General features: G+C 46.0%; 1 protein-coding gene across 16 annotated transcripts in view; it reads right to left on the reverse strand.

Annotated features, from left to right (window-relative positions):
• Positions 1-10,713, reverse strand: part of LOC109888919 (neuronal cell adhesion molecule) — a 103,893-nt gene extending 93,180 nt beyond the window's left edge. For 11 of the 16 annotated variants that reach the window (XM_031823163.1, XM_031823162.1, XM_031823171.1 and 8 more), the window contains exon 1: positions 10,558-10,704. The gene's annotated coding sequence lies outside the window, so the exon portion shown is untranslated. Of the gene's footprint in view, positions 1-10,557 lie in introns of all 16 variants that reach the window. The other 5 variants (XM_031823170.1, XM_031823166.1, XM_031823159.1 and 2 more) reach the window with 1 other exon arrangement.
• Positions 10,714-11,057: the final 344 nt, after the last annotated feature.

Genomic DNA, 11,057 nt, shown 5'->3' on the forward strand with positions numbered 1-11,057 from the left:
CCAGACAGACAAGCGCTCTGGTTCCCCAGACAGACCTCTCAGCCACACTGGTCGTTTGATTGGGTTATCAAGCCCAGCCAGCCTCTGAGGTGGCTGATAAATGAAGTCACCATTCATCCCTCCATCCTCTTCACTGCTGGGGCTAGGGGCGGGAATTGCCTTAGTGACAATGACATTCTTTCAGAGCCACCAAAGAGCAAGTCGAGCTCTGAGTCAGAGAAGCAGGGAAGGAGGGGGACTACAGACAGAGGAATGAGATTACACTGATTTCTATTCCACTGTAGTGTGTTTGATCTTAAATTGCTCTGGCATCGGAACGTACTCTAGTCAACTCGCTGTGTCGCTGTGGCTGTTGTCCTCTCGGTGCCGATTCTCTTTTAGTCTTTTTATTCATGCAGTGGTTTTCTCACGCAAAAGTGGCCCGTTTTGTGGGAGACAAAGAGAAGACGAAGGATAATAGAAGAAGAATATGGACAGAAACGTTTGAACCTCTATTTTAAACTTAAATTCTAGGCTAAAGGTTACTTGTAATACAGCCTTAGTACTTCGGGGGAAACATCCAACCTTCCCAAAAAACAAATCATCTAAATGACGTCCCAATCCTGAGGTGCAGATTACAAGTAATCGAAACACAGTATGAATCACGTAAGTGTAATATAATGAGATGACGAGTACATCCCAATTACTGTGTGCGTCGTGGCACTATTGAGATTACACATAGGGTTATTAATACATCAAGCAGTAAACAATTCTCTCAAGGAAAATTCAAAACAACACTCCTGACGCCAGCTCTGCGCCACTCTCTCCCCTTTCATTGTCTTCTTACCCATTCCCTTCTTCCTAGTCACTAACTGCTATACAGGCTTGGAGTTGGCCGCGATTGGTTTGGTAAATGTCCTGTATATTTTAAATGAGAAAAACAAATCAAAATGTGAATCATAGGGATGTAAATAATGAAGGAACAGTCCTCTCAAAGTCATAACAACATTCCTGGTGCCAGCTTTGCCCCCAACTCCTTCCCTTACCAGGACTTACTGTGGCAGCACCCTCGCCTGAGAGAGAAAAAAATCTCCATAGCTGACAGAGTGCATTAGACTCTCAGCAAACATGGCTAATACTCATTGTTCTGACGCTGGAGCTGATTAATCCGTTTGAATGTCCCTCAACATGTGACCTGAGGATCAGGGCGCCCGATTGGGTGTTACCAAGAAAGGGGGAATGGGTTTACCGGGGGACTACTTTTGGGATTCTACTTCATTTTTTGACCTCAATCTTCTCTAATCATTTTGAAGCCATAGACACAGAAGGATTATGGTGGTGTATAGATTATGCTTTTAAACAACGCGTCACACAGGCAGGGAGGAGAACAACAGAAAAACACCAACCAGAGGCAGCACTGTTTTTTGTTGTAAAGAAATCTCAAAAGGGACATGGATTGGAACATTTATCTGGGGCTGAATGGAGATGGAGGAAGAGAAAATCTCTGATAGATTCGCAGTAGGATTTGTTTACCATCCCATTTCTTTGTCTCGGCCCCCAAGGGGAGAATTTTCCCAGGATTCCCGTGGCTGTGTTTGGGGTTTTAAGGGATGAAAAAAGGCGGAAGGAAGAAAAGCTCATTGGTCTCAGCATCTATCTAGTGCCACAGAAACAGGGGAAAGAGAGCCAAGCTGTCATCCCAGTTGGATTAAGAGTCCTTCAGTAGTGGAGGCTGAGCTGGTGACATGGTCCCTAACCATGAAGCGGGGGGTGGGGGGGGGCAGCGGTATTAGGGAACCAGGACCTAAATGAGTCACAAGGTTCAGTCGGCCTCCTGAACCATAGAAAAAACCCTTTGTCACCTTTTATTCATGTGCTGGCAGCCAAGTGTCTACCTTCATCCGGTTAAATCAATCACCGTTGCATGTGATGGGCCTGGAAGAATGAAACTAACCTCCTATTTAACCTTCATTTCACCAGGTTATCCTGATGAGGTCAGCTTTTGGAAAAGACAGATTTTTCAAGGGATGAAGCTGCACTAAGCTCTCACTCTGCTGCATGTGCCACTACGCCATAGTTTACATACAGTGGTGACATAACATCCATTTAATGCAGGAGTTCTGACCAAATTGAAGTAGAAATGTGAATTATAGATCTGCCATTCTCATTGAGAAAACCTCTAAGAAGTGGTAGATATGTTCTATGTGCGCTATTGCTATGCTTCCTGTGCAGAGAGTTTCCTTTTTGCATCTTTTACTTTCCGGTTTTGCACACCAGCTTCAGAAACTGAAAATACAATATTTTTTGTTTGTGGAAAATATATTTCACAGCAGTTTAGATGATATGATGAGTCTTTACACCATACTTACACACACAAATCAAATATAATTGTATTTGTCACATGCGCTGAATACAACAAGTGTAGACCTTACCGTGAAATGCTTACTCACAAGCCCTTAACCAACAGGGCAGTTCAAGAAGAGTTAAGAAAATATTTACCAAATAAAATAAAGTAACAAAGAATAAAAAGTTACACAATAACATAACAATAACGAGGCTATATACAGGGGGTACCGGTACCAAATCAGTGAGCGGGGGTAAAGGTTAGAGGTCAATTGTACATGTAGGTAGGGGTGAAGTGACTATGCATAGATAATAAACAGCGAGTAGCAGCAGTGTACAAAACAAATGGGGGGGGGGGGTCAATATAAATAGTCCCGTGGCCACTTGATTAATTGTTCAGCAGTCTTATGGCTTGGAGGGTAGAAGCTGTTTAGAAGCCTCTTGGACCTAGACTTGGCGCTCCAGTACCGCTTGCCGTGCGGTGGCAGAGAAAACAGTCTATGACTTGGGTGACTGGAGTCTTTGACAGTTTTATGGGCTTTCCTCTGACACCGCCTATTATATAGGTCCTGGATTGCAGGAAGCTTGGCCTCAGTGATGTACTGGGCCGTACGCACTACCCTCTGTAGCGCCTTACGGTCAGATGCCGAGCAGTTGCCATACCAGGCGGTGATGCAACCGGTCAGGATGCTCTCCATGGTGCAGCTGTAGAACTTATTGAGGATCTGGGGACCCATGCCAAATTTTTTCAGACTCCTGAGGGGGAATAGGCTTTGTCGTTCCCTCTTCACGACTGTCTTGGTGTGTTTGGACCATGATAGATATTTGTTGATGTGGACATTAAGGAACTTGAAACTCTCGACCTGCTCCACAACAGCCCCGTTGATGCCTGTTCGACCCGCATTTTCCTGTAGTCCACATTCAGCTCCTTAATCTTGCTCACAATGAGGGAGAGGTTGTTGTCCTGGCACCACACTGCCAGTTCTCTGACCTCTTCCATATAGGCTGTCTCATCGTTGTCGGTGATCAGGCCTACCACTGATGTGTCCTCAGCAAACTTAATGATGGTGTTGGAGTCGTGTTTGAACAGGGAGTACAGGAGGGGACTAAGTACACACCCCTGAGGGGCCCCAGTGTTGAGGATCAGCGTGGCAGACGTGTTGTTGCCTACCCTTACCACCTGGGGGTGGCCCGTCAGGAAGTCCAGGATCCACTTGCAGAGGGAGGTGTTTAGTCCCAGGGTCGTTAGCTTAGTGATGAGCTTCGTGGGCACTATGGTGTTGAACGCTGAGCTATAGTCAATGAACAGCATTCTCACATACTTTTGTCCAGGTGGAAAAGGGCAGTATAGAGTGCGATTGAGATTGCATCATCTGTGGATCTGTTGGGGCGGTATGTGAATTGGAGTGGGTCCAGGGTATCCGGGAGGATGCTGTTGATGTGAGCCATGACCAGCCTCTCAAAGAACTTCATGGTTACTGAGTGCTTACGGGGCGGAAATCATTTAGGCAGGTTATCTTCGCTTCCTTGGGCACAGGGACTATGGTGGTCTGCTTGAAACATGTAGGTATTACAGACTCAGTCAGGGAGAGGTTGAAAATGTCAGTGAAGACACTTGCCAGTTGGTCCACGCATGCTTTGAGTACACGTCCTGGTAATCCATCTGGCCCCGCGGCTTTGTGAATGTTGACCTGTGTAAAGGTCTTGCTCACATCAGCTGCCTAGAGCGTTATCACACAGTTATCCAGAACAGCTGGTGCTCTCGTGCATGCTTCAGTGTTGCTTGCCTCGAAGCGAGCCTAAAAGGCATTTAACTCATCTGGTTGGCTCGCGTCACTGGGCAGCTCACGTCTGGGTTTCCCTTTGTAGTCCGTAATAGTCCGTAATAGTTTTCAAGCCCTGCCACATCCGACGAGCATCAGAGCCGGTGTAATAGGATTCAATCTTAATCCTGTATTGGATTAAGAGAATTTAGGAGAACTATTAGAATTTTAGCCGCCATTAAATGGTGGAGCATTTTCTGCATAGTGCATAATTTTTCTAAGAGATAACTACATCAAACACAGAGCATGGGAGTGTTGAAGGAAGCAGGTGGTAGGTTTAATGTCATTCTTTCTTGGCAGGCCCAGGCCTGGCTCTTTAAATCTTAGACTTGAAAAGCGGGATAAGGGCTGTCGTGGCATATTTGCTGAGCAATTAGACAACACAAGTGGGCCAAACCATTATGTCAACAGAGAGGGGGGAGGAACGGGGGCCGAAGGGGGAGGAAGGAGGGTGATGGGTTCTTCTTAAGCCTATGCGAATGAGAGGAAGGAAGCATGAGAATGTTCTCAGGAGCATTCAAGTGCACGCTCCCTTCCTTAAAGAACATACTTCCACAGCATCCTGCTGCTAGGGTAGCACTCCTGTCCTGCTATCTGTCTCAATGGACAGACTAGAGGACAGCGTCATGCAGCTGCTGTGGCATTCTTCCACTGTGACCCTCTTCAGAGCAGGTGTCCATTTCTCGCACATATCCGCCGCCCATGCAGTACTTGGCAAGGGCCTGGGGCAGGGGCTGGGTTTGGGGATGGAGCATTGGCCGAGGCTGAGGTTGGGGTTGGGGCTGGGGATGGCGTTGTGGCTGAGGTCAGGGCTTTGGCTGGCTATAGGCTGAGATTGTTTTCCTCCACTATAAAATCTCTGGTCTTCAAATAAATATCCAGATCTTCTCTTCAAAACAGAGATCCAGCCAGTGCCCAGGCTTGTAGCCCAGACTCCCGAGTCCCCAGTCCCCTGATCCGGCAGCCCCCCCCCACTTCACAAGAAATGCTCCAAGAACAACGGCCCAGCCAGTGGGGACGGGGCAAAAACAGACCCTCTTTTGTTCCCCTTGCCCCTTCTCTGCGTTCCATTAGGTACATGATTCCCCCCCCCCAAAATGCTTCCACACACCCCTCGCGTCCACCCTTCTCCCCCAATTTCCCTTCTCCCCTCCACTTCTTTCCAATGGGTGGTAAAAAAAGCTTCTTTTTTTTAAAGAGTGACTTGTGAGGAGGACACAGAGAAGCAGACTAGCAAACACATCCTTCATTTCCTTCAACCCCCATCCCTCTCAACTTAGTCTTGTTCGTATCACAGAGAATAAATTCAGGTAAGTCCGGTGGTGAAGAATGAATCCCTGTGCTAGCTAACCGCCTAGAAGCTCAAGTGGTTTACGTTGCATTGTTTCAAATCAACGATGGCGGGTTAGCCTGTTCATCTGGTTTCTATTGGGTCGGGGGAGCATGGAACATTAAACCCACAACATCACGTTCTATTATCTTCCGATTCCTCACCACCCACTTTGAAAGGAGGCTTTCCGCTAGTTGATCCCTCACAGTCCGTTTGAACAGAAAAGAGCATCGCTTCACCTTTGTTCTCACCGAGGGGTGTAATAAACCTTACATGGGAGGGTGATAATACCGTATCCCGGGGTAACCTTGAGCGATTGGGTCGGGCGGCTATAATGGCATAATAACCTGACATGGGTAATAATTCAGTCACCGTGGGGCTACTGCTGCTGCCAAATGGGGGAGACTGACCGCTGACCGACTAACCACTCCTTCTATGCCATCTGTCCTAGCAACCAAACAAATGACCACAAGCTAATAAAACAGTTAGCTATTAAAGAGCACATTGATAACAATAGTTGATTCACTTTGGACTGCTACTTCAGCTAGGAGCTAGGAAGGGACTTTGACTGGTCTGGTCATCTATCCTAGCAACCAAACACTGTCCTGGCCGGAGATTCTTGACCACAAAGTCATATAGCTAGCTAGGTAATAAGGAGCACACATATAGCCTAACACTACTATAACCCTTTGTGAAGCTTTTTTTGTGTTTTGTGTATAGTACAACAAGCCAAACAATATCCTATTACTTGATGTTGGTGTAATGAAACTGTACACAAGGAATCTTGAGAAGAAAGCGCTATTGTTTACAGCAACAGTGAGAATCAACCAAAATATATTGTTTCTAGTCGAGACAATCGTGTCTGAGTCAGTCCAGAATCAGTCTGTTGTCACAATGTACGGGTCACCTAACCTCGCCACTTTTTCTAAGACATTATAAATCTAGGTCTATGATGTAAACAACTACAGTGTGCAGCTGTGAGGAGAGGAGAGCAGAGGACAGGACAGGAACCTGTCAATCCCCATTAGCACCAGTGGCTAACCAAGTGTGAAACTCTAATTGCGCTTCACCAGCTTGTCACTACTCAGGCATGTGTGTGTGTGTGTGTGTGTGTGTGTGTGTGTGTGTGTGTGTGTGTGTGTGTGTGTGTGTGTGTGTGTGTGTGTGTGTGTGCGTGTGCGTGCGCGTGCGCGTGCACGTGCGTGTGTGTGTGTGTGTGTGTGTGTGTGTGTGTGTGTGTGTGTGTGCGCGTGTGTGTGTGTGTGTGTGTGTGCGTGTGTGTGTGTGTGTGTGCGTGCTTGCCTCTCTAAGCAGATTTGAATACATGCATACGTTTATTAAAGGCCCATTTCAGTCAGAAATGTGATTTCCAGTGTTTTATATATATTTCTTCACTATGAGTTTGGAATAATACTGAAAATTATGATAATGCCCTTTTAGCGTAAGAGCTGTTTGAAAAGGCTGGTGGAAATGTCTGCTTTTTTGGTGGGATAGTTTTGGCCTGCCTGGTGTGATCACCTAAAGGTAAATTAGTTAATTGACCAATAAGAAAGAGAGTTCCAAACCTCTCTGCCAATAACAGCTAATTTTCAGTTTTCCCCTCCCCACTCCCAGACAGTCCTAGCAAAATTCTTGCTTGAGAATTTGCTCTTTGCTAAGAAGCCATTTTTGTTTCTTTTTGACCGTTTTCATTTAAAACAATCCATGTAAGGTACTTCCTTGTTACTCAGAAATGATTTAATATTGAGATACAAATGGCTGCAATGGACCTTTAAAAACCGTGACACATTAAGCCACATCATGTCTGTTGAGCAGGCAGAGACAGCCAAGCAGCAGCGAGACAGAGGGAGAGATATCCTTCACAGTCACCCGGTGGTCCTCACAGAGTTAGACAGAACAGTATTATATGTCTGCGTCCCAAAGGGCATCCTATTCTCTACATAGTGCCCTACTTTTGACCAGAGCCCTGGGAATAGGGTGGGTATCATGAGAGTAGGGCGTCATTTTGGGATGCACACTTTGTGTTTCTATGGTGGTCCCCCTAATGAGACATTCATCTGCCGGCAGTGTGGAGGACAGGGGTGTGACAGAGAAGCTAGACTAAAGCATTTTCACTGTGACACTAATGGATGTACATGGGCCTCTCTTACTCGCCTGGGATAACTTACATCAGAGCAGGTCAGCCCGGCAGTAGCAGACATTAATATTATTGAGTGGCAGACCGGCTACATTCAGATCATGGCTAAATAATATTCTCCATTCAAATCTTGGCTCGAACGTCCTTCAACACTTCCGTTCTGGACAAATAACGGTTGATTTGACGCACGCAGTCTTCCCAAAAAGAACATTCAAATATGAACGTGTCATAAAAGTTGATATTCAATTCTTCCAGAGGAACCGTTTATGACATCAGCATGACTAGACCAGGCTGAGTGCGTTGGTTGGATGACTGAGACACATTGTCCTGCTGTCTTGGGGGGGGGGGGGGGGGGTTAAAACACAAGCTAGCAACTGCCTGGCAGACGACCGGAGACAGAGAACAAGTCCCTTCTCACAGAATAGTCTGCATGCTTCACCAGCCCACAGTGTTGAATAAGTGGCATTTTCCTCTTCTCCACCCCAGCCTTTCCCATCGCTCTAAGGACCGGCCACTTCTAGGTTTATCATCTGCTGGGAAACTGGGACTCTCATAATGCCACATACAAATAAGCGCATGCATGAAAACAAAACACACACACACACAGACACACACACGCACACAGAGACACACACAGACACACACACGCACACAGAGACACACACACGTTCAACAGACACACACACGCACACAGACACACAGACACACACACAGACACACACAGACACACACACGCACACAGACACACACACACAGACACACACAGACACACGCTCAACAGACACACACACGCACACAGAGACACACACATGTTCAACAGACACACACACAGACAGACAGACACACACACACAGAGACACACAAAGATTCAACAGACACACACACAGACACACACACACAGAGACACACACACGCTCAACAGACACACACACGCACCCAGAGACACACACACGTTCAACAGACACACACACACACACACGCACAATACCACAGATACCACAACCAGTAAATGGTAATTATGGTGATCCATTACGGTTATGCAAATCTCCATGTGGCACTGGAGCTGGGTGAAAGCAGTGAAAGCAGTGAAAGCAGTGAAGAGTAAAGGGCCAGATATCTAGGTCACCAGTCTGGTAAGGTCACTGTGTATTATCTCGTCCCATTTTCAGCAATGGCTGGACGGGTGAGCAACAATGGTCTGCCAGACGACAGCTGTCAACTAAACCGCAAAAGTCACTGAGGTGACAGCAGGAAGTACAGAAAGGTTGAAAAATGACCCGGAACATCAAAGGACAACATTATAACCGGTTGTTTTTCCACTGTTTTCACCGTAGTGTCCCTTTAAGACAGCTGTCCAGAGGGGGTCTCTCTGGGTCACAAATCTGTAAAGCAATGGTAACAAACTGATCTTACCATTAGATCAGATATAATCCATGGGTCAATAAAAATACAATAAGGAACACCAGGGCAGGGTACACAAGCAACAATCAACAATAGGAGACACAAACACATTTTTGGGCCGCTCTCTCAGGATGCATGCAGATGCCATAGGGTAGGTCAGGGAGTCGTTATCTACTTGAGGAGATGAACAATAGTCTGCTCAGACTGAACAAACACACCTAGAACGTCTGTCACACACAGAAGACAGATAAAAGCATTAGTCATTCATCGTTAGTCGTTAGCATTGTATTCATTGGACTGAGAAGAAAAGTGCCGTGTGTTTTTGGGTGTGTGTGTGTGTTTCTGTCTGTGTGCGCGTGTGTGTGTTTGGGTGTTTGTGTGTGTCTGGAAAGTGAAAGTGGCGAGTGTTTAGTTGTGTGAGTTTGTTTGTGTTGAAGGGGGGGGGGGGGGGCACTGGGTACACTATGAATGAATTAAGCTTGCCTGACAAGGGGACAGAGTGTGTGTGTGTGGGGGGGGGGGGGGGGGGGGGAGAGTAGGGTAAGACATGGGTGGGAATGTTTTTGCAGTAATGCAATTGTTTGGCTTGATTATTAACGTCTCGAATACGTGACAGATGGAACAAGGACATCTCCAGGGGGATTATTCTAATTAGAATAATGACAATTTCGAGAAAATGGAGTAAGCTAGATATTGGTGTCAACACATTAAACGAAACACAACATTTGATTTGCACCCGTACATTTTGAGAAATCGAATCAAGCGTGACATTTCGCATGTGAAATAACAGCAAACGCATTATTTGATTTCGATCAACTGGCCAAATCTACTCGAATACCAAATACCAAACTTGAGTTATGTGCGTAGGCCCTTTACACAAATGCATTACATATTGTCTAACGCTCTGCTCTCTCTCTCTCTCTTTCTCTCTCTCTCTCTCTCTCTCTCTCTCTCTTTCTCTCTCTCTCTCTCTCTCTCTCTCTCTCTCTCCCCTCCCTCCCTCCCTCGTTACAACGAATACAAGAATTTGTGGAAAACCTTCAGTGAAGTTTTTTTTTTAAGGATTGTCACGCGCATAGCGGCACACACATTTGGGGTGCTGTGGAGTCATTTGTTCAACAGCCATAACCTACAAATGAACAATTGATGCCATCGCAAGTCTAACATTGTTGACAACTTGTCCACCTGACCAACCACACTGATGCACAGACTGATGTACAGGGCTGTAGGACCAATACACAGACTCCCGATGTTGTGTCCCAACGCTAGCTGTAGGCTACACCTGTTCTGAGTAATATACCACATTTCTGTATCACATAAGAAGTCATCTAAATACTGTTACTGGTTCCATATGTAGGGTATACAGCATGCAGTTTAATTGGCTCCTGCAATTTAACGAACACGATGATTCGTTTCTTGATAGCCTCAAGACAACATCTATCCTACGTTCGCACGCATAAACTACTGAATGAACGACAGCGTTATACGATTCTCATTCTGCCTTTGGGATGTTATGGCATAAAAACATGATTTACTTAACTAACCTGCAGTGTGAGGTGCGCTCTTTCTTCCAGGTCCTTGCAGTAGAGTGCTATTTTTCCCCGGTGTGTATTTTCAGTTGGAACCGCGTCCGTCCGTTGAGCTTCCACTTGCCTCTGCTGCTTGACTGGTCCTCTCCTCCTCTCGCTCTCTCTCTCTCTATCTCATCCGTTCACAAGATAGCGCGCTCTTCAAGCGCGTACACTGCAGCGCCGCTGCGGACGGATGGGGGTGGCCTCGAGCGCTGGACCAATTTGACAAAATAGGTTTCCAAATTCCAAATCGGTCCCCAGTTTCTTTCAACATCACAGATGGAGAACAGCTGTAAGGGGTAAAGGATCACGCAGGCTAAAATAATTGTACATGCTGTATTCTATAAATGATTCACTGTTGCTATTGTATTAATCATCTTCTTGAAATGAGAGGTGTGAGTGATAGGTTATTTACAAATTGAACCGTTTATAAACCATTTATAATCCGATTTATAATTTTGGATGTATGTGTA

Source organism: Oncorhynchus kisutch, linkage group LG4 (genome assembly GCF_002021735.2).
Source record: "Oncorhynchus kisutch isolate 150728-3 linkage group LG4, Okis_V2, whole genome shotgun sequence".
Classification (NCBI taxonomy): Eukaryota; Metazoa; Chordata; class Actinopteri; order Salmoniformes; family Salmonidae; genus Oncorhynchus; species Oncorhynchus kisutch.